Below are 23,658 nucleotides of genomic sequence, written 5' to 3' on the forward strand. Positions count from 1 at the left end.
GAACTTGAGCTACTCCCTGAAGTTCGAGAACGAGCCCATATTAGCGAAGTAGCATTGAAACAAAGGATGACGAACAGATACAACCAAAAAGTCATTCAAAGGAGCTTCGCCCCAGACGACTTGGTTTTAATCAGGAACGACATAGGAGTCAACAAGTTTGGGGAAGGAAAACTCGCTGCTAATTGGAAGGGACCATACAAGATTAGTGAGGTCTTAGGAAAAGGTTATTACAAGGTGACCGACTTAAACGGCACCGAGCTACCTAGGTCGTGGCATGCCTGTAATATGAAAATGTACTACAGTTAAAAGCAAACTCTACTCCCTGATGTACTCTTTTCCCAACTTCATGATTTTTTCCCAAAATAAAAGGGTTTTTTCTGAAAAAGGATTTTTAACGAGGCATCACAGTAGAGACTAAGGGGTTATAAATAGCCCAAAACCCTTAGTAGCGATAAAGTACCTTTGCAAATAAATAAAGATCTTTTACAAATATCTCTTATAAATTCCTTCTCGCTTTTCTTTCTTTCTATGAAAGCGTGAAAATTCCATGAACCGACCTAGATGGTCGTCAGGATAAAACGACGAGGTACAAGTTGGTGTAAATAGGTTATAAAAGTCGATCATGAATAAACTCAGAAATTAACTGACTAACAAGTCAGAAATTCCGAGGAACAAAGAAGCGCATCGCAAAAATAATCTAATTTATAAAAACTCAATATATCAAAAAATTGAGTATAAGGAATATCGAAAAGAGATATGAAAACCTATAGAAAGCACTAAAGACTGTCCCAAGCCTTCAAGGAAAATTCGAGAAAAACTTAGAAGAAGGGACAGCCAGCCAAGAAAAGATTTTTCAAAACAAAAAGATCAAAAAAGGGTTTTTCGAAACCTAAAGCAGAAAAATCATGCACACAACCAACAAAAATAACTTAAACCCTTGTTCAAAAAAGGGTATTTCTAAATATTTTGTTTACAGCCATAAAAGGCCAAGAAAGTGTCAACAACATACCACCACAACATGAAAATAAATAGTTTAAAAAGGGGGGACCCACAGGCCGGGCCCCCATATAGCCAAAGATAATTTTTTCGAATTAGAAGGGCGTCACCAACGGAACCCGGAAGAGTAGTCGGAGCACCACCAGAGTCAGGGAGAGAAACATCCATAGGAGATGGAGGGAAAGTCTCAGGAGCCTTAGAAGAACTCGGAGCATCATCTGGTCGGGGAGGGGACTCTATGATTCTCTGGCCCCGAATCTTCAACTCGGATTCAGACACAGGTCGGGGAGGAGATACAATGGCCCCATTGATTACAACCTTATCAGGATCCAAAGAGGAGAGATCCAGGTAGGGAGCAATAACCCCGACCTGCTCCTTAAAAACCCTCCACGCCTCCTCGGATCCCTCGGCAATGGAGTTCTCCATTTCCGCATAGGTGTCCCGAGCTCTTACTAGATCTTTTTTTACCTCCACAAGGTCCTGGAACAAGCTCGAGTAGCTTTGCCTCGCCTTCTCCCGTAGACCCTCCGCCATAGAGCATCGGCCCATCAACTTCTCCCCCTCCTTCCGGAGATTATCCCTCTCCTCTCTCAGCTTGGCGACCTCCTCCTTTAGGCTCTTCTCAGCCTCCTGATACAAAAGAATCCTCCCCTCTAGCTCTTCAACTCTTAAGGATGAACCCAAAGAGCTGAGGGGAGTCTTCTAAAAAATATCAAGAAACTTGGTGCACAGCCCCACCGCCCTGATACTCTCCTGAGCCAGAATAGTAAGGTGGTTTCGAAGAGAAGCATCATCCATACTTATACAAGTATAAGGATAGATATGCTCCCGGATAAATTGAGGTGCATCCGCCTTGGCCTCACCTTCAAAAGGAAAGCCAGACTCTAAAGTCTTGCGCTTCTTCTTTTCTGGCTCAGGAGAAGGTCGGGAAGAAGGGGGCGGCAGAGAAGAGGCTGAGGAAGAAATAACAATAGGTCGAGCAGGGGTCCCCAAGTTGTGAGAAGAAGGGGGAGGAAAAGGAAGAGAGGGACCAGTGGCCCTGGAACCACCAACTCTGGCGCGGGATCTCGCTTTGGCCGCCTGAACCCTCTGGTAAGACTCCTTCGAATTCTTCTTCGCCATCTCTGCAAAAGCCATTAGGTAAAAAAGTCAATAAATAAATCGGAGAAAACAACTCAGAAAGTTAAAAAATCCAACGAACAAATATGACACTACCTAATTGGGCCTGCACAAAGGTCGGAGACCCCTGGAGGAACTTCTTGGTATCCAGATAAGGGGCTCTCTCCCAAACTTCTCGGAGGAACCCAATGATGGCCGCCTCCACCTCATCCAAATCATCTAAACTATATTTCTCACAAGGAGAGGCCTCTAACCAGTACAGGAAAAAGCGAGGAGAAGAATTTTGATCCAGGAAAAAAGGGTGGTGACCCTCTACATCTTGCACTTTGAAAAAGAAGTCTTTAAAGCCATGAAAGGATTCATAAAAAAGGGTAAAAACTCACCGGCCTTGTATGGCCCGGAAAGAAACCCATTTCTGTTTGTTATTTTGCCCACTAAAGGGCTTGGTCATGTGAAAAAGAAAAAAGAAAATCCTCAAAAAAGTCGGAAAATTCAGGGCATGGCTGATAAATTGATAAATTTTCAAAAAACCCCAAGAGTTGGGGTGAAGCTGGGTAGGGGCTATCCGGCAATGAGATAAAACGGCTATCTCAAAATCAGAAAAAGGAAGAAGAACGCCCAAACGGATGAAAAAACTCTCATACATAAAAATAAAATGAGGGTCTTCCGTAGAAGCTCTTCCAAAATAAACCCGGTCTTCCGAACCCGGGGCTATCAGTTCATATCTCGACTCATCCCCATTAGAAGCACAAATCCTATGGTGCGACGAAGATCGGTAACATAGTCAGTATCCACAAGGGGTTCTTCCCCAAGAACAGTAACATCTACCCATCGAGCGAGGAATTCTACAAAAGACATCTTTTTTCTAAAAAAGAAAAAGATCCCAAAACCTACAAAGGAAAAAAGAAAAAAGGATCAAAAACAGGGTCTCTAAGGGGCCTGGGGTTAGATCCTTGACAAAACAGAATCACTAAAGTCTACGACTAACACTCCTCTCAAATAAAAAACATGCAAATAAAAATAGTCATAAAAGAGAAGAAGAAGAAGAAACAAAAAGAGAAAAAAAACTGACCTTTACTTTCGAAGGGTCGGAGGTGCTACAGCAGTTGATCGAAGAAAAAGGAAACTTTCTTTTCGGAACAGAGTATGTAAGTGAGAAAGTTTTCAAAAACGAAACAAGGAAAGAGAGGGAAAAGTATTTATAAGTACGTTAGGGGCATAAAGGTAAAACGACGCAACCATTTAAGAAGTTGCACCGTTACCAAGGTAACCGCCCCCGCGTATAAATACTCAAACCTCTAAGAGACGCGACGTTTGATTAGACGCGACTGTTGAAAGCTTTCAAAAATATGTTGGTTCTGAAAAATCACGTCGGTTCCCTATCAGGTCGGCTATGGTCCCGAGTTATAATACTTGACCCCAACTCTTAAAAGGAATTGGGCTCGAGTAGGGGCACTGTCCATACCCTGGCCTAACGCTAAGGTCCAGGTCCAAACGACAGGCCCAACCCACAAGGTTGAGCCTCACAATATACCGACCTTCCTCTAAGTAGTCGGTGCTCCCCACAACTTGCCCTAACGAAGTCGAAAGCAGAGATTAGCTGGCATATAATAACTGCCCCCTAAAATCTCTCAATCCACTTCTAGGAGCCATATCGTAACCTCCCTAAGATAAAGGGACGGTTATCCACCTTAAAAGGTGGAACTACTCCAATGGTGCACTACAACATTTTTGAGCTATTGCAACATGTGTAATAAATAACCCTTAAAAAGTATTGTCTAAAGTGGTTAAAAGCATCACTTAAAATTTATTGCAAAAAAATAAAGCTAATACAACACCTTATTAATAAGTGTTATTTTTGATCAATTTAAAAAACATATAAAAAACGTTGCTTTAATAAATTAAACAAACAACATTTATAATATTTATATATTACACTTATCAAATATTACTATATTAAATATACAAAAATAACTATTATAAAAATAATATATTAATTTTTTTAAAAGTTGCCTTTAGATTTATTTTAGACTTCACGTTTAAAGTGTTGCTTAAAATTTTTTAATATTTTTTAAAAAACAAAAATAAATTATATTGTGCAGAGAAAGAGACAAAGAGGGAGAAGAAAACCCCAATCTATTCCAAAATGTTACGTTCCTAAAACCACAACCCTAACAAAATCACAAAATCCTCGATCCATTCCAAATGTTTCGTTCCTCTGTTGTTCTTCAATCCATTCAATGATGACGCGCATTTCTTTATTGAGCTTCGATCTCAATCTCTGCTCGCTAATGAGCTTCGATTTTTTCTTCTCGTGAATGTGCTTCGATCTTCTCTGCTCGTCAATGTGCTTCAATCCTTTGCTTCTCTCCTCGTTGAGCTTCGATTCTCTACTCATTGAGATTCGATCATCTGCTTGTTGAGCTTCAATCCCTACTTCTCTTTTCGTCGAGCTTCGATCCTCTCTGCTCGCATTCATCACTGCCAGTCACTGTTCGATTATCACTGCTCGTGTTTTTTGTGAGATTCTCGTTTTTGGCATTCTTCTGCAGGTATTGATGATTCTACTGTTCTTTTTTTTTTTTGCTCTATTTTAGCACCTGTTTACATATTCATCCCATTGACAAGTTTAGGTCACGCAAATAGCATTCCTGTTGTTACTTTGAATTTGAATTGTTTGAGAATTATTTCACTTTATATTTGTTCCTTATGCCTTATGTTTGTTATATTTATCACTAAGCTTGTTATTCAGCTTTGCGCTCTTTTTGTTTGTTATATTGTCTCAGTCATTGGTTACTCTTTCTTTTATCTTTTGTTTTTCTCTAAGTACAAATAAATAGTTTCTTATATTAAACAGGGGAAGTATTGTATGGTGGTTGTGATGATGTTGGTGTTGGAGCAGCAGCACTATAGGGAGGGTAGGAAAGTGGTGATGGTGTTTTTAGAGGGTTTGGGTGATGGTTGTTGTGGGTAGCAGGCGAAGGAGCTTGAGAAATTGGTGATGAAACATATGGAGAATTAGGTCATGGTTGTTATGAGCAGGGGAAGGAGCTTGTGGTGGAGTTGGAGTATGATAAGGTGGTTGAGAAATTGGTGTTGGTACATATGGAGAAGATGATGATCTTGGTGTTCCTGGTGAACTATTGGAGTATATGGAGGGTTATGGCTAGGGGAGGGAGCTTGTGAAGGAGGGGGATGATGATTAACTTAAATAACATTTATTACTTTTCTGCCAGTATTGAATTGCCTATGTGCTTCACAAAATAATTTCTTTAGAATCTTTATTTAACTGTGTAACGTGTCTTATTCAAATTTGCAGGCTGTTTTTCTGTCAGTTTTGGTTGGATCAAAGGTTGCATATTCTGCTGCACAAGCTACAGTGGCAACTCTCTCGGAGGCCTACAAAACAACTAAAAATCATCGATCATTCCCAAGAAACACATCACTACAAGGTGAGAATGTAATCGGTAAAGGGAAAGTAATCAATGATTATATAAAACAACTAAGATCTCGTATAGTATAGTAAAAGATTTAGATTCGTTCAATGCTGAGAGCCTAAGATAACAGGATCAAGTATATTTTATGATCTTTCTTCCAAATGAACAAGCAGCTATATTGATTAAAATTTTTAGTGCAGTTTGGTTCTCTTTGTTTCCAATTTCGGTAAAACAATTAACAGTGATGCATGTATATATATATCTGATTTGATTTAGGCGAAGAGGAGGAGTAATAAAATGAATTATAGGAATAGGTAGGTTGAAATTGAGTAAGTGATGGGATAATTAGGTAGGTACCTTCTTCAAGCCAGAAATAGTGGTCGCTGTCTTCTTTTTCTCTCAGCCATGATACAGACATGAGATATAATTTTGAAATTACTCTAATGTTTATTAATAAGCTAAGGTTTAATATAATTTTGAAAAGATATGAATGAATGAATGCTATCTTCAAATCCCATCCATGTGACATGAAATTAAACTCTCTGGCGAGCATAAAGTGTTTGACACATATATGCTTATAATAATTTCCTCAACCATCAAAGAGAGAATATATATAAAAGTCGTTGTGGTCATTTTATTGTGTGTTTTTTTATTTATTTCTGTTATACTAATCTCTGGTTTTTTTTTTCTTGAAGGAGATTGATAAAAAAATATTTACGGATCTTTGGTGAACACTAAGTGCAAATTGTGCATATATAGCAAATTGTTGCGGCATGACCTCGTAAGATATTTTTATCTTATACTTATTTGCTTTTATATGTTTATGTTATTCTTTTGTACTTTTTTATGTAACAAAATACTGATTGTTTAATTAAAAAATTAAAATTAAAATTAAAAAGAGCTGAAAATAGTGAGATTTTCAGATTCAGATTTGAGGAAATGACAGATGGTGCACAAGTAAACAATAAACATAATTCTGAGATGAGAAGCATGTTGTGTTGCATTATTTTGTTTCAGATTTTTTATGAGCCTCTCTTATCTTCTTGAAACTCTTTTTCAACAATCCTAAATTAATATTCCCTCTTTTTTTTAATTTCTTTTTTCTTCTGCAGCAGTTTCTTCATTAACAAGCTGCCAAAAGATTTTACCACACATGTCAAACCTTCTTGTTATATTCCTTTTGCTTATATCAATACACCTACTTGGATTTTTGTACATTCTTTCACTTCTTGATTTTTTTCTATTATTTATTTTTTTCAATATTGTATGTTTTGGATAAACTTAGCCGATCAAATTTTCATGTTAAATGTGGGACCATAACAGCTAATGTGTAACAATGACATTTTTTCTTTCCAATTTGACTGTGAAACTACTTTAATATAAAAACATTGATATTCGCCTATTCATTTGAGATTGAGTAAATTTGAACCAAAAATTCTGATTTAAGTAACACTTCAAGTTTTTTTTTTTCGGGTAATGTAATATCAGGTTCAAGGGAATTTCTTTGTTTCTTGTATTGTATTATTGTCTTTATAAATTAAGAAGATATCACATTAACCCTGCTTGTGAACTGCATTTCACTTAATATGGTTACTACTATGCCTGGTATTTTATTGAGTCAACGCAATAATTTAAGGTTCATAAATTACATACTTTAGTCCAATTAGTTACAGGTTATTTACTTATGGATCTTATAGCACTAGGCAATAGCAGATTAATATTGTCAATTGATGAAGACTTTCTTTTGTTTAGTGGTTATCTAATAAAATTCTCTTTAATACTGATGATATTTAATTTTCCTTTTCAGGATTCCATTTCTTCAGAGAGAATAACTATGGAATCCAATTTGTGTTTTATTTTATCTATGTAAACTTACAAATTGCCTTCGCATTTCTGGTGGCTGCCCTGTTTTTGAATGTTAAGACTGCTACAGGTTTGATCAAATTCGTTTCTAAAATTGTAGAGTCTATAATTATTTATACATACTTTTAAAATTTAATTTCTTTTATTCATATCTGATTAATGGCCTGTGTTTTTCATAATTGCAGTTACAGCATATATAGTTGTCTTTGGAACTGGACTGGTAGCTGCCTTTCTTTTCCCAGATTTGATAAAGAATGATCTATTTTCAAGTAAGTTAAATGGCTAAAAATCAGGATATTGTTGTAAAGAATCTTTCTTTGACTGGCAAATTGGGATGCTGTGGCTAATTTATTTTTGACGTTGATAAATATGGTTGATTAATAACAACAATAACAATTTTTATTAGAGTTACTGGTTTACCTTTCTTTTCTCATGAATAAATCTTATTAATGGTGGAAAATGTTGTTCAATGGTTAGACTTAGATACCCTGCTTTGGATCTAATCCCGTGGGAACAAGGAAATTTTGGTTTTCCAATATAGATATTCTTCTCCACTCTTGTCATGTTGTTAACTCATTAACAATGTGATCTTCCTATGAATTGTAAATATGGATGAAAAGTATGAGCTATAGGCTTATAGTTTGTATTAAGTATGAAATTATTCAGTGGCTCTTTGATCTCAGCAATCCATTCTCACTTTGTTTCACAAAAAAGTGGGATCTTCTACCATGATTACTCGAGATTTATGAATCACCTATGGAAACCACTGGGGGAGTGTTGGTTAATGAGAGTACCCTTTTAATAGATCTCTTATGGTTCTAGACAAACTCAAGTTTTCAAAATGAAGCCTAATAGTGGCAAAGTCTCAAGCATTATTGCCTCAAAGTCTCTTTGGATTCTTGCCAAAAGCGGTGCCATTCCCACCTTCAGGTCCTTCAAGGAACCACAATGGCATTGAATTACATAGCTCATTACTTGGGAAAGGGAAACCATAGTGCGTGGGGTTTATTTCTTTGGAAAATGTTTGCAAGTTTTGGTTCATTTTTTTTCTATTCTCCTTTGTCTTCCAATATATCAGCTCGCAAACACATATCCTCATATTTAAAGCCAATGCATGTATATGGTGTCTTTGAGAGATGCCTTGAGACCACAACTTTGTAGGTAGCTAGCTTCACCTATGTGATAAAATTTCTTTGTATGTACATGAAATTAAGATTCAGCTTGCAACTCATCATAATGTTAATGCAAATACACGTTTTTGTTTGTACAGTTTTTTTTAATGATGAAACTTTATTATATAATATCATCATGTATTCAAGTGAGAAGAATTAAATATATAATGAAAAAATTGAAAGAAAAATAATTTAACATGATAAGATCTAAACTCTATAGTTTCTCACATTATTATAGTTGAAATGAGTCGATCAATTACGTGAGATAATACCATTTTTTCTTTATTTCCTCTGTTTATGAAACATAAGTCGCATTGCTAACAATATCATCGAAGTTTGCATTATTTCCTCTGTTTATGAAACATAAGTCGCATTGCTAACAATACCATCGAAGCTTGCATTTTTTGCATTGATTGTGTGTCTGAATATATTTCTTGCATTGATTGTGTGTCTGAATATATTTTTTTTGTTTCAAGGAATCCTTTCGTCCTATAACTTGGCCACATTAGAAGGAGTTTTTTAGACCTATTTATTGCTTTTATATCTATAGTATTTAATATCATAAAGAAATTTTTATTATAATTTTTCAGTTTTAACGATAAGTTGCTTATTTTTTATTGTGTATTATTTGCAGATTTAGCATATGGGACAAGTCAAGCATGGATATAAAATATGCAAGTAGATTGACATCTTTTTGATAAATATTAATTACTATTTTGTTATGACAATTATTGTTAGACAATAATTTTATTATTTTGTTGAGAATTATTGATGAACATGTATTTGAAATACTAATTGAACTTTTTAATATCTATTTTAATTAGAATTTTATTATTAGTTATTTTGTCTCTTTTATAATTTTTTTTCTATTGTGCACAAATTTATTTATTAATTAAAATAATTACACATGTATAAACAAAAAATTTTATTGTAAATTTTAATTTTTTGTATTTTTATTACAAAAATATTTTTTATTTTTATAAAAAAGGCAACCCTTTTATTAGTTGTATATTTTGAATATTAGACAACATTTATATAGTTGTATATCCAAAAGAAAAAGCAACACTTGTATAGGTTGCATATCTAAAAGAAAAGACAACACTTGTATAGGTTGCATATCCTAAAGAAAAGGCAATACTTTAAAGGGTTGCATATTCAAAACTAATAGGCAACACTTTAAAGTATTGCAAATTCAAAGTTATAAGCAACACATAAAAGGGTTGAATTTTATTGCAAATAGGCAATATTTTTTAGTAGTGGTCAAAATATGAGAAAAAACAACATTGCAAAAGTGTTGTCTCAAAGATACCTTTGAAGTGTTGTTGTTTTTTAACCAAAAGCAACACTTACCAAATGTTGCTTTTGTTGCTCTCAAAAGCAACGCTTTTGAAACCAAAAAGTGTTGTCTTGATCTAAGGCAACGGCCGCATATGCAACGCTGCCCAAAAACGTTGCCTTAGGTCCAAAAGTGTTGTCATAGATCAAAAACAACCTTTTGTCAGTCTTTAGGCAACACTTTTTAAATGTTGCCTCAACCTGAAAATGTTGTAGTGGTGGTTATTGGTTCACAACTATAAATACATTGACACCTCTCAGGTATCTCTAAGTCTCAATACTCTTTAGACCTGCTCACACCCTTGCTGACTTAGACATCGGAGTGTCTTTGCAGGTACCACTTCCATTCTCTCACGCTCACAAGTCGGACGGAGGCCACAGTGGCGCGAACCCGCTCGAAGACTTCCCTCCTCAAACGATTGGGCTAACTTACCGAGAATCCAATCCATTAATCTCTGGTTACCCAACATAACAATTACTACTTTGGGTTTATTTGATAATAAATCATTTATTAATATTTTTATAAGTGTTTATAATATCCGATTTTGAGCAACCAAGTATTTTTAATAATCAAATCATTACTAACAATACTTATTCATCTAACACTATACCATGACTCTCGTGTACAAGGCAACAAACTTTCTACACGTAAAAATATGCTAGCAACCTATTATAATGACAAATGTAAGTGGAACAATTTCTGCCTCTTTGTCAAGATGACGCGATGATGATGATTAGAAAGCGTTTTCTAGAAAGTGAGTTTTCAGATTATTCTTATTATAAGATTTTATCATAGAGGAATAAAATGTATTTTTAATATTAACATGTTAAATTTGAGAACAATTCAATTTATAAGCTGTGTTTATTTGAAGTTAATGATATTAGTATTAGTATCTATAGTGTGGATTTAGATCCTCTAAAGTTTAAATTTTACTTTAAAGAGTAAAATGTAATTTTCTACTTTTGAATATTTTTTTATATTTATTTTTTATCCCACCTATGAAATTAATAGTGAGAGATCACACTTTATTTTCTAAAGTAAAATTCAAACTTTAGAGGATCTAAATCCCTATAGTGTAGTCACGAATATTTAAATCAAATGATTTAACTATTGAAAAAAAAGCAGGAATTACAGTCGACTAAATTTAAGAATGAGTATTGCTACACATATAAATTTTTTTGACATAAAAATTATATAAGTTAACATTAATCCAACAAAATCTATTTACGTAAAGCGCGCGTAAAAATCACGTTATTTCTCTTTGTATTCCGTGTTTCTCCTCCTCATCCTCCTCTTCCTTTTTCCTCTCCTTTTTCTTTGTGTTTCTCCTCTTTTTTTTGCGTGTTTCATCTTCATCATTATTTTTTTATTATTGTTATTGTTGCTGCATTTTTTTCTTCCTCGTCTTTCTATTAATTTTACAACATTATGTATTTTTTTAATTTGATTTTTCCTCTCAAAAAGAATTATGAGAATATAAAATAAGAAGATGAAGAAGAAGAAGAAGAAGAAGCAGCAGAAGATGAGGAGGAGGAATATGAAGAGTTTTGAATTATGCAGAACTTATTAACACACATATACCGAAAATTTTTAAATAATACACTCAAATATCTTTGTATTACACCCAAATATCTTCGTGTTACACCTAAACTTGCTGCAAATACAGAAAAATATTTCTTCTAATACTGTATTTTTTTTTTTGATTTTTTCTTTTTTTAGTTGAATAAATGTAAGTTCATCATCTTCTAAGTAATTTTGCAACATTATGTGTTTCTTCTTCTTCTTTATTTGATTTTTTTTGTTTTTATTCTTGTTAAGAGAGTAAAACAAGAAGAAACTTGAGAAAATAAAACAAAAAGCAAAAGATAAATAGAAAAAAAAGGAAGAAGAAGTAGAAGTTGAGGATAAGCTAGGAAGAGGAAGAGTTTTAAATTATGCAGAATTTAACAACACATATACATCGAAAATTCTTAAACAATACATTCAAATATCTGTTACACCCAAATATTTTCGTATTACACCCAAATTTACTGAAAATACAGAAAAATGTTTCCTTTAATGCTGTATTTTTTTGCTTCTTCTTTTTTTTTCTTATTTCTTTCTTTCTTTTAGTTGAATAAATGTAAGTTCATTATCTTCCAAATAATTTTGTACCATTATGTGTTTTTTCTTCTTCTTTGTCTGATTTTTTTGTTTTATTCTTGTTAAGAGAATAAAACAAAAAGAAACTTGAGAAGATAAAACGAAAAAAATATGAATTAAAAAAAAGAAGATGATGATAATGATGTTGAAAAAGAAGAAGCACCAGCAGCAGAAGATGAGGAGGAGGGAGAAGAAGAGTTTAGAATTATGAAGAACTTATCATTAATACACATACATAAAAAATTCTTAAATAATACACTAAAATATGTTCGTGTTACACCCAAATATCTTCACGTTACACTTAAATTTGTTGCAAATACAAAAAAATATTTTCTCTAATACAAAACCTTTAGATTACATTCAATTCAAACCATCAATGATGAACAACAATTTTCACAAACAAAAATATTATTCTTCTACAGAATCATAAACTACTAACGGAAACATTAACTAGAATCGAACCACACCTTATCTACTTGATTGGATTTAAAACAATAATAAATTTCATTCTGGTTCAATTGCCAATCTAAACTTGAATTATTAATTATCTTCAACAATGAGATAACTGATGATAGAGAAGAAGGAGGAAAAGAAAGGAGGAGAAAAAATTCCAATGAAAAAAAAGGAAAAAAAGGAGGAGGTGGTGTTAGTGATGACAATAATAAAAGAGAAAAATAAAAAAGAAGAAAAATGTGCAATAACAATATTAAAAAAAATATATGCACATAAATATAAATAATTTGTATAGATTTATATCAAAAAATGACTTGCAGGTAAAGAATAATAAGAATAATACTTTAAGAATTATTTAGTTGATGATTTAACATTTGAATTGTGTAATAATAGATTAAATCAGTTGCCCCGAACTCCTGAATATACTATACGAAATTACCAATTTATTTTTCATTATATTAGAATAGTTTGGTATTTTAAATATAGATTTAATAATTAGATAGTAGAAAATTATATAATATATTATTAAATATAATCTTTAAAATTAATCTAATATAACTATTATTTCATGCTACCGATTTCGTTATCAACAGCAAACTAAATAATTAAATATTATTAATTAATATTATAGATGACTTAGACATCAATATAATCATTATAATTTTTGGTAAAATATATTTTTTTGTTCTTGAAATTTAATAAAAATTTTAAAAATACTTCTAAATTTTATTTTATTTTAATTTTATTTCAAAAATTTTTTATTTGCATCAAATATATCCTTAATAGTTAATTTTTTAAAAAATTTAAGATCGATTCAATAACAATTTCGTAAGAACAATTCCTCAACACAGGCAAATCAAGCATAATTTTTGTACATTTTAAAAATTTTTTACTTAATTTCAGAAATAAAAAATATACTTTATCCTATAATTTTTTTTAAAATAATTTTGGCATCATTTTTTATCGCATGCGCGTTACTAATATTGTTTATTATAAAAAATTTTTTTATAGTCCATCTAACTCAGCTCCTTACATTAACTCTAGAGATAAAAGATGCTTTAAACTTTTAAACAGCATAAATAGTCAAATTCGTCTCTAAAAAATTATTTATTTATTAAATTAGTTTTTAAATTTTCTTTTATTCAAATTCATCTTTTAAAGATTTTAAATTAATCGTATTAATTCTTCTGATATTTTTTTGATTGACAGTATTAAAATTTGTTAATATGGTATTTTAACCTATAACACAAACATAATAATTTTAATTGACTATTAGCATAATAAGTTTATAAAATTAGATCAAATCAAAATCTAATTGAGGAGAGAACTTGAGACATTGGAATCTCTCAATTCGGAATCGATTTGATCTAATTTTATAAATTTATCAGGTTAGTCGTCAATTAGAACTATTAAGTATATATTGTGGTATTACTTAATGTATCACATTAATAAATTTTGACGTCGTTAGTAATAGAAGCTAAGTGACAGAAGAACTATAATGACTAATTTAAAAACTTTGAAAGATAAATTAAAAAAAATTTCAAAAATTAATTTAAAAAATAAATTAAATAATTTTTTAGGGACTAATTTTACTATTTATCTTTATAAATTACCCAAAGTTCATGTTTTTGAAAAAGGTGTGAAACTTATATAATGAACTTGTATGTAATATAGGTTGCATATCTATCAAAGATAGATTCTTAATCCCTTGAGCTAGATTATGACATGATGATTGAAAGCCACTTAATTCTACGAATTTATTCATTAATATGTAGTTCTCGCACGTGTGTTTTTCTTTCTATGCCCAGTAAACAACCTTATTGCATCTGAAAAATAATCTCATATACAAGGATGCCAAATTGATTTAAGTAGTTGATGTTATTTCGGTCAGCAACTTGTAAGAATCTTTTACGTGCTCAAAATTCATATAAATGAACAGTTTAAAAGCATGTTTCGTTCTTAATTCATTTGCTAATTTACTGCTACATTTTACTTTGGATGCATACATGTTTGCTTGGGCTCCCTTTTAAATGGAAAAAAAAAAAAACCTAATAGTTTAATATTTTTTATCAATATTAATACTAATATTTTGAATTAATACTTTATTTTTATATTATTAGAACTGAATGGTTTAAAATTTAATTTTTAATATCTAAAAAATAAATATTAAAAGATCATCAAAATTTATTTTTTTTTTGCTATTACTCTTAGTTATCAATCCAAATTTTTTAGTTTAGCAATCTAACAACATATTTTAACTCATATTTTTAAATATTAATGACTAATTAATAGATAAAAATAATAAATTCTAATAATCTTCTAATAATTTTCTATTTAAAATTGACAAAGATAATAAATTTTGTTAGTCATATAAAATTACTAAAAAAACACAAACATTTGTGTCTAAGTCCATGATTATTATTATTTGAGAGTGGAATCTTTTAGGGTTAGTTGGGGTTTAAAAGAGGCAATTGATTAAAAACCAACAGGCAGTGAGAACAAGCGAGAGAAAAAGTATTTTTGCATAAATACAAAATTATTTCTAAAAACCGATTATCACATGGATAATGCGTGGGATACAAAAAAAACAGTTAAAAATTGTTTTATTTAACATTTATTAATTGTTGTAATAATTAATAAATATTAAATAAGGTAAGTTATAGCTGTTTTTGATTGATTTTTTTTTTTTTACTAAACATTTTTCTTATCACACAGATTTGTTAACGATTGAATGAGCTCAAATTTAAACCACGTTCAAGACTCATGTTTTTCATTTTCACCTTTTGATCGTCATGACAAGGTCATTTGTTGGTGGAGATATAGGTAGCATAGGGTAGCTCTGTTTTGTGGTATTTTGGGTGCGAAAATATTTGGTAATAAAAAAAATAGCCAAAACAAGCTATAACTTATTTTATTTAGTTTTCATTAATTGTAATTGCGACAATGAATGAAGGCTAAATAAGACAAATTCTGACTATTTTTTTTATTTCTCTAGCATTATTATTTTGGGTGAGCTAGTTTCATTTAATTCCGTTTGTTTGTTTGTTTTTGTTTTTTTTTTTCATGTTATTCCATATTTTGATGTTATTCCATATCCATATATATTTTGCATTATTAACCAAATTAATGGTCTGAGTTTCTGCGATCAGCTTGAACGGGCAGTAAAATAGAACCAGGGAATGCACATACGTAGTAATCATATCGCAGCGATACAAATTAAATACTAGGCTTATCAATTAATTAATTAAAGTAACTCAATCGTTATCTACGAAATAAAATTAAAAACTTATTAACAAAAGAGACAGGAGCTTGAGACATTGCATGCTTCTAATAGGATCTCAGATATTACACCACAATATAGTATGCATAGAAAGTCTGCAATATAATTATCCTGTAACGACATTCAGGCATACACCAGCCATATAAAAACCAGACAAAAAACTAACATGACTCTGGAAATCAGACTATACCAAAACATAAACCACACACATCCTAAATTAAAAGCTTAAAAATACTAGAAGTCTAAAATACTAGAACAAAGACACGTAGTGTTTGGTTTGTATTTTTATTTTTTGATTTTATGTTCAAGTGTTATCTGTTTTTATCATTTTGTAAAAAAAAATAGTGAAATAACAAAATTATAAAAACAGAAAAACACTGAAAATAAAAACAAAAAAGAATTCATCAAACCAAACAAACCCTAACCTTCTGCTTCTCTATATATGGGGTGGCGGCGGCACCCTAAGACGAAAAGCAGGAGGAGGATTAGTGATGGTGGGTAGTGTTGTTGGAGTGCAGCCCCCAGGGAAAGTGCAAAACCCATTAGGACCAAACCCAACACCAGTAAAAGTATAACCATTAGGGCTTGGTAAAATCGCACCCATGCCTCCAACGAAGTTCTGAGGCTGATCCATATTCTCATCGTCCTTCTTCATTATTCCCTTGTCACCTTTGAGTTTTCTTCCTCCTTCAACTTCTGAAGCAAGCACCACCACCATGATAATGGCCAAAATCACCGCCATCAACTTGGTCACTCTCTGACCCATTTTTTTTTTAATTATTGTAAAGCACTGATGGTTTTTCTTCTGTTTTGTACGGAGAGTGATTGTTATATGAGATGTAGAGAGCATGGGAGTGTTAGACATGCATTCCTCCCATTTTATAGGACTACAACTCTCTTTAGGCCTTTGTCTTCAATGCTGTGGTCCTGGTTAACATTTTAAGTGGCATGTTAAGTTTGAAATTATTTAACAGAAATGTTGTTTTATAGAACCAACTAGTGTCCAACTAAGAGATATCATAAAAAAATTATGAGTAATTACTCAAATCAATTTTAAGAATTTTAAAAATAGAAATTTTAGTTTTTAATAAAAATTAATATACAGATCAATTCTTAATTTTTTTTATTCAGATATAATAATTTTTCATCTATTTTATTTTAAAATACAAATTAAAATATTTTCACTCTGTCAAATTTGTTTCCAAGAATTTTAAAAGTAGATATTTTAGTTCAAAAAAATTAATACACAAAAACATTCTCAAGATTTTATTTCAGTGGATAAATCAATTTCCAAAAATTTTAAAAGCGAGAATTTTAGTTCAAAAAAAATTAACATACACATCAATCTCCAACGTTTTTCCGTCCGACATAACAATCTCCCTCCATAAAAATAAAATAACATAAAATTATTATTATTATTATTATTATACCATAATTTTTTATATTTTTAGACAAAAATAATAATAAATTTATTCATTAGATTTTTGTGTATGTATTTATATTATAAAAATAATTTTTGCATAAAAAATATAAAAAGTACATATATGTAGTCATTCAATAATAATAATAATAATAATAATAATAATAATAATAATAATAATAATAATAATATTACAAGTATTAGAGATTATTTTATAAAAAAAATTTAAGGTTGAAATTATTTGATATTTTTGTATTTAATATAATCAAAAGTTGTCCTATTTTAAAAAATATGTTTGTATTAAAAGAAAATATTTTAATTTGGATTTCAAAGCATCGTTATTCACCTCATTTGTTTCCAACAAAAAGAGTGTATTAATATGCTAGTGTCATCGTCCACATGCACAAAGCTAAGCTAATAATAATAAAGCTTGAGATATAGGAAAAGTAAAATGGATGGAGGACTGTTATGCCTATCAAGAAAAAAACGTTAGGGATTGATTCATATATTAATTTTTTTTTGAACTAAAATGTGCGTTTTTAAAATTTTTTGGGACTAATTTAGATAATTACTTTGCTAAAAAATAGATTGGGGACTGATTTGTCTATTGGAGTAAAATATTGGAGATTAATCTATATATTAATTTTTTTGGGAGACTAAAATATCCGTTTTTAAAATCTTTGGAACTGATTTGGGTAATTACTCTTTCTTTTGATATAAACATATTTTTTAAAATAGGACATCTTTTGATTATATTAAATACAAAATATTAAATATTTTTTATTTTAAATTTTTTGTAAAATAATTTTTAATAATTTTATTATTATTATTATTATTATTATTATTGAGTGAATATATATATATATATATATATGAAAAAAGTATTTTTATATCATAAATATATACATAAAAATCTAATAAATAAATTTAATATCGCTTTTGTCCAAAAAATATAAAAAATTATGGTACAGTATAATTGTGTGATTAATAATAACAATAATAATAATAATAATTTTATTTTACTTTTTTTTTATGAATGGGATACACGGAAAAAATTTTAGAAATTGATTTGTGTATTAATTTTTTTATGGATTAAAATGTCCGCTTTTAAAATTTTTAGAAACTGATTTGAGTAATTATTTTGCCGAAAAATAAACTAAAGATTAATTTATCTACCAAAATAAAACTTTGGAAATATTTTTGTGTATTAGTTTTTTTCGAAATTAAAATGTCTGTTTTTATAATATTTGGGGACTGATTTAGATAATTACTCAAAAATTATTATGTATAATTTATTAGACATGGGTGTTGAAATATGTAATTGTTTAAAGAATAAGTGTAAAATTTATGTTATTATTGATTTCATATTTATGAATATAATGTCAAGAAGAATGTCATTATAGTAGTAAAAACAAGGTTTGTGTTAAATAACAATCTTTTCTATCAAGGTATCACTCGCTATCATGTAAACGGACATAAAGATATGAAACATTGAAACTTAATGGGAAATTCTTGTTTGAAGAATTACTACGAGCTAGTAGTACATTGAAGTCCATGATTCCAGCCAGCCACAGGTGTCAAGTTATATAACATAATAAATAAACTAAGTTCCTTTCTTGTCCTTAGTTCAGGGAGCACATTGGGGCGCTTCGCTTGAGGGTAATATTGTTATTGTAGCTCCAAGTCAAAATCATATACTGTGTAGCACAAGGGCCGTACCATAAGTAATTACTGAGTTTTTATGAAGATTTACTATTACCGTTGGGGAATTTATGAACGGCTCAACTAACCAAAGATGATGTTCATAGCAGAAGGTACGGTTCTATAAAAAAATCTGAGACTTGGACAGAGAAATTAATTGGGTTTGCGACTTCTTGTGCCTAGTCTTGCACCCTTTTTTAACCCTACCCATAAGTTTCCAAAACAATTAAGTAGTTATGGAAAACAGCTCAGCAGTAACTAGAAATTTACTGCCCTTCTCACTGTAAATTGAATCATCACGCGCGCTTGATGGACAAAAGCACGTTGTGGATGTGAATAACTGAATTTTTATATATAGAACGATTGTTTTACAGTTGCTGTTGTAACTGGAATATTTGGACTTTATGCATAAGATATGAATTTGGACATTAGATATCTGTAAAGACTCGATGCAGTAAAAGAGTTCATAATCAATCTTTAGGAACTCTTTCTAAGAATGTGAGTGGTACCTACAAATTACGGGGCTTGGAAAGCTTGATTTTCAAATAAGAGAGATTTTTGCATTGTGACTTTTTTATTTTCGTTTGTTTTACACAATACACACATACACACACATTAACTTTACTTTTTTAACTTGCTCAGAATTTGAAGTTTTGAACTCTTGTACAGTTCTTTGTGGGTAGTAGATTATGTCACCTATACAAATGGCAATAAGTAAGATAGGATAGAGTTTAAATCCAATTCGCAGACATTCGATTTTACCTGTATATTACAAAAAAATGTAATATTATTATATAATTTGATGATAATTTAAAATAGAATTGACTTTTATATAAGAAAAATATATTAAATTATCAATTCATGATTTTCTTTTAGTAGTTAAAGATCTTTTGTATTTGGTTAAGAGATTTTTGGTTCAATATTCATTTAAAACATAATTTTATATAAGTATATAACATATATTCGATCCGCACAAAAACCCTACCACGCGGCACCTTATCCTACCTGTTGCAAATTGGGTTGAGTACTGACGGGACAGGTTAGGCCTCTTGGGAAGGGCCTACGTTAGATTTTTCTACTAAAACGTTGGGCTGCGTGTATTTTGTGCTAATGGTTTTGGGCCATTTTTTAAAACTATTTTTAATAGAGGATTGCTCAAAAACATATTAAAACTGAGAGTACAAGTCCAAAAAAAAAAAATACACTGAGAGTATATATATTAATTATTAAAAGGATCTTTCTTCTTCTTTCTTTTTTCTTCTTCTTCTTTTTCTTCTTGCAATGAATGACTTCTGTATTCTATGCACTCTTTTAATATGAAAGTGAGTGTTCACTTTTTTTTAATAATATAATAATATTTTATGTTTATATTTTAAAAACAAGGTTCTTAATTTAGACCAAATGCCAAATTATCTTGTTAGAAAACAAAGACAAATTTATACTACATGTTACATTATATATAATTCGATTAGAAATCGTTTGATGGTTATCACTTTTTTGAGATATGAATTATAGCAATCTTCTTTTTTTTTATTTAAGTGTGACTATGGAAATATAACAAGTGCACTTAGCTTTGCTTATTTTCTTAAATTACTGCGTCTCTTTATTATGAATGCAAGTGATTATTTTAATATAAAAGTTTAAAATGAAAGCTACTTTAAAAATAAGAAATAGAAACAAAAAATAACTTTAAAAATCAATCAATCCCTTATATTTTCTCAGGTTTTTTGTAATTCAATTTAATTTATGTATAGATGTTCAATATAAATAATTGTGTTAGTAGAATTATGACATTCAGACTAACTTATTATGTTTGAGAAGTGAAGTATTGCTCAAAAATCTTGGTCCCGGCGGGGCTCGAACCCACGACCTTCGGCTCATAAGACCAACGCTCTAACCAACTGAGCTACGGGACCTTGATATATATGTTTATTAATTAGCTTTTTGTTAACGTGTATCTTTTTATTGGACGTATACTGCCAAATAATTACTTTTGTCAATAAAAAATGAAAATTTACCAAACCTTATATACTTACATACACACACTAGTTCTATTTGCACGGGAATAAACCCTTTTTATTTACATTCATGTGCTTACATACAAATGTTAATTTATAAAGTATTTCACAGTAATAACATCATAAAGACTCAGAATCTATGATGATTACTTACAAAATTCATCATGTCTTGTATATGTGTGTGGTGATCCAGTGTATCTTTAAAGATTTGAGATTATTCTAATGTTCTTGTGTTATATCTATTTCACTTAATTTTACACTACATACAACACAGTTATGTATTGAGAGACAAAAATAATAATATCTTTTAGCTTTCATTAGATGTATTTAAAAGAAAATAAAAGATTTTTCACTCTTAAAAATAAAAAATGCAACTACCCAATAATAAGGCAACAAATGTAAGTAATACATAAAAAAATTATACTTGAGCAAAATATAGTTTATGAGTTTGAAATGAATGACAAATAAAATAATGTATGCTTAGATATCAACCCCAAAAAAAAAATCTAATTATTACTACTAATCAATAGCCATATAAGTCATCATAGTTAAACAAAGATTTATATCATCATCATATCAAATGTCCTAAGCAAAAAAATATATAAAAAAGAAAACTATTGCATCCCATCATTATTTATCTTAAAGTTACTAAAATATGAAGTTTCTATATAAACTTGGCTATTACATTTCTCGCAACCACCATCCAAAAATTTATTACTCAATAAATTTAAATTAATAGCTTAGATACATACGCGGATGACACATTTTAAGAATTTAAGAGTTCTTATCTTACACAACTATAATTGGGGGCATTAGCAGTGTGATTTAAATCGACTGAGTTTAAAATTCATCTAATTCGAGTATTGATTTTACTTACGGTGTAGTTAATTTAAATCGAATGATTTTTTAAAAAAATCTGATCAAATCCGATTCAATTTTAAGAAGTTTGGATTGTATTAGATTTGCAGTTTTGTAAATTCAAAAAATTATATATATATATATATATATATATAACAAAATCTTAACAATATTTTAAAAAACTAACAATAACATAACAATAGAAATAAAATTATAAATTTGTTAAAATAAATAAATTTTATTTTAAACATAAAATATTTATTAAATAATAATAATACATAAATAATATAAAAATGTATAATAAATAATTGAATATATTATAAATAAGATTATAAATATAATAATAAAATAATATTATTATAGTATATTATGTGGTTTAGATTAGATTTGATCGATTTTAAAAAGTAAATCTAAAATCTGATCTAATTTATACAATTTACAAAAAATAGAATTCAATAAATTTTAATTAGTATGATTTTAATTAATTTTTAATTTAAATTAAATTAGATAAACGGTTTAATTTAAATCTATTTGGATTTGAATATCCCTAAGTAACTATAATGTAAAATCATCAACTTAATAACTCCTAATATTACTTAACTATAATCTCCAATTCTTTCAAATAATTAAACCTTTTTACTTAAGTCTTAGACTCTTAGTGGCTATATTGTAATTGTTTATCTAAATATCATTAGCCACAATCACAAAGCCTCAGAGTTTAACCATTTCCAAATTTAACATATTAACATTACTAATATATATTTTTTTTCTTTAAAAAACAAAGTTTACAATAACCTTACAACTCGATCTTTTCTGAAAATCTTTCTTCTAATAGACATAAAAGGGCTATGTTATCATTTACTATTGTTAGTCCTCAAATCATTCACTTCATAAAACTCCAACGTGTATTAATAAGATGAATCGAAATTTATTAGTAACAAAATTAGATATGGAAAATGATAATGATTTATATTCCGTAGAAGTTGTTAGAAAAAAAAAAAAAACCATTTCCACGTGTGTGAGGAAACTAGCGTTTAGTATTAAAATAAGCAAAATGTTGATTATATTTTTGAGTGTATAAAGGTCCGGCCCCCGCGGGGGTGGTTTGGTTTTACAGGAATCTGTATTCTTGATTCTTATAAAAAATTCTTCAAAGTGAAAAAATGAAGAACTCAATTATTACTAATGAATTTTTAGTTTATAATGTGTGAATTTTCCTATCTTGATTTAAATTTGATTGGAATTTTATTTTTTATTTTATTAATTTTTTATTTTAGAAAAATATAATCCCTTTTAATTACGAAATTGATAATTCTTGTAACATCTTTATTATTAGAATGTCACACTTCTAACTGTGCTACTCTAATAGCGAGGATATTACGACGATTTTCATATATTTATTATAAAATAAAAGTCTTTAACTTAAAATCGTATCGCTATTTTTTTGAAAAATAAAACCGAAAATACCTTTTTTTTTTGAAAAACACACATACAAATCACAGCACTTTACAAATCACAGCACTTTATATATAAAAGACTTCTTATACAACTAACTATAAATATTATATGCATACATATTATTACAATCACGATTTCTATCCCTCTTATAAAAATATAAGAATAAAAGCGAGGAGAAAAACTATAACTATATATAGAACCAGATGTACAGAAGAAAATCTCATAAACTACCTCGTCCATCGTGAAAAGAATAAGTCTATAGAAAGTGAGACTCTAACCACACGATCTCATAAGAAAATTTAAAATTATCAAAAGAAAATATGTGTAAGTAAAATAATGAATTTCAATCACAATAATTATCGTTTGTCTTATGGACATTTTCAAAAATTAATAATTACTTATCAA

General features: G+C 29.7%; 2 non-coding genes across 2 annotated transcripts; one reads left to right on the forward strand and one right to left on the reverse strand.

Moving 5' to 3' along the window:
• Window positions 1–4,161: 4,161 nt before the first annotated feature.
• On the forward strand, window positions 4,162–9,424 carry LOC112710688 (uncharacterized). The gene is made up of 6 exons (XR_003156954.3): window positions 4,162–4,667; window positions 5,435–5,567; window positions 6,248–6,333; window positions 7,360–7,485; window positions 7,601–7,684; window positions 9,222–9,424. It is a non-coding gene; the product is annotated as an uncharacterized protein (transcript).
• Window positions 9,425–20,761: 11,337 nt separating this feature from the next.
• On the reverse strand, window positions 20,762–20,835 carry TRNAI-UAU (transfer RNA isoleucine (anticodon UAU)). The gene has a single exon. It is a non-coding gene; the product is annotated as a tRNA-Ile (tRNA).
• Window positions 20,836–23,658: the final 2,823 nt, after the last annotated feature.

The sequence above is a fragment of the Arachis hypogaea genome, chromosome 9 (assembly GCF_003086295.3).
Source record: "Arachis hypogaea cultivar Tifrunner chromosome 9, arahy.Tifrunner.gnm2.J5K5, whole genome shotgun sequence".
In the NCBI taxonomy this organism is placed as follows: Eukaryota; Viridiplantae; Streptophyta; class Magnoliopsida; order Fabales; family Fabaceae; genus Arachis; species Arachis hypogaea.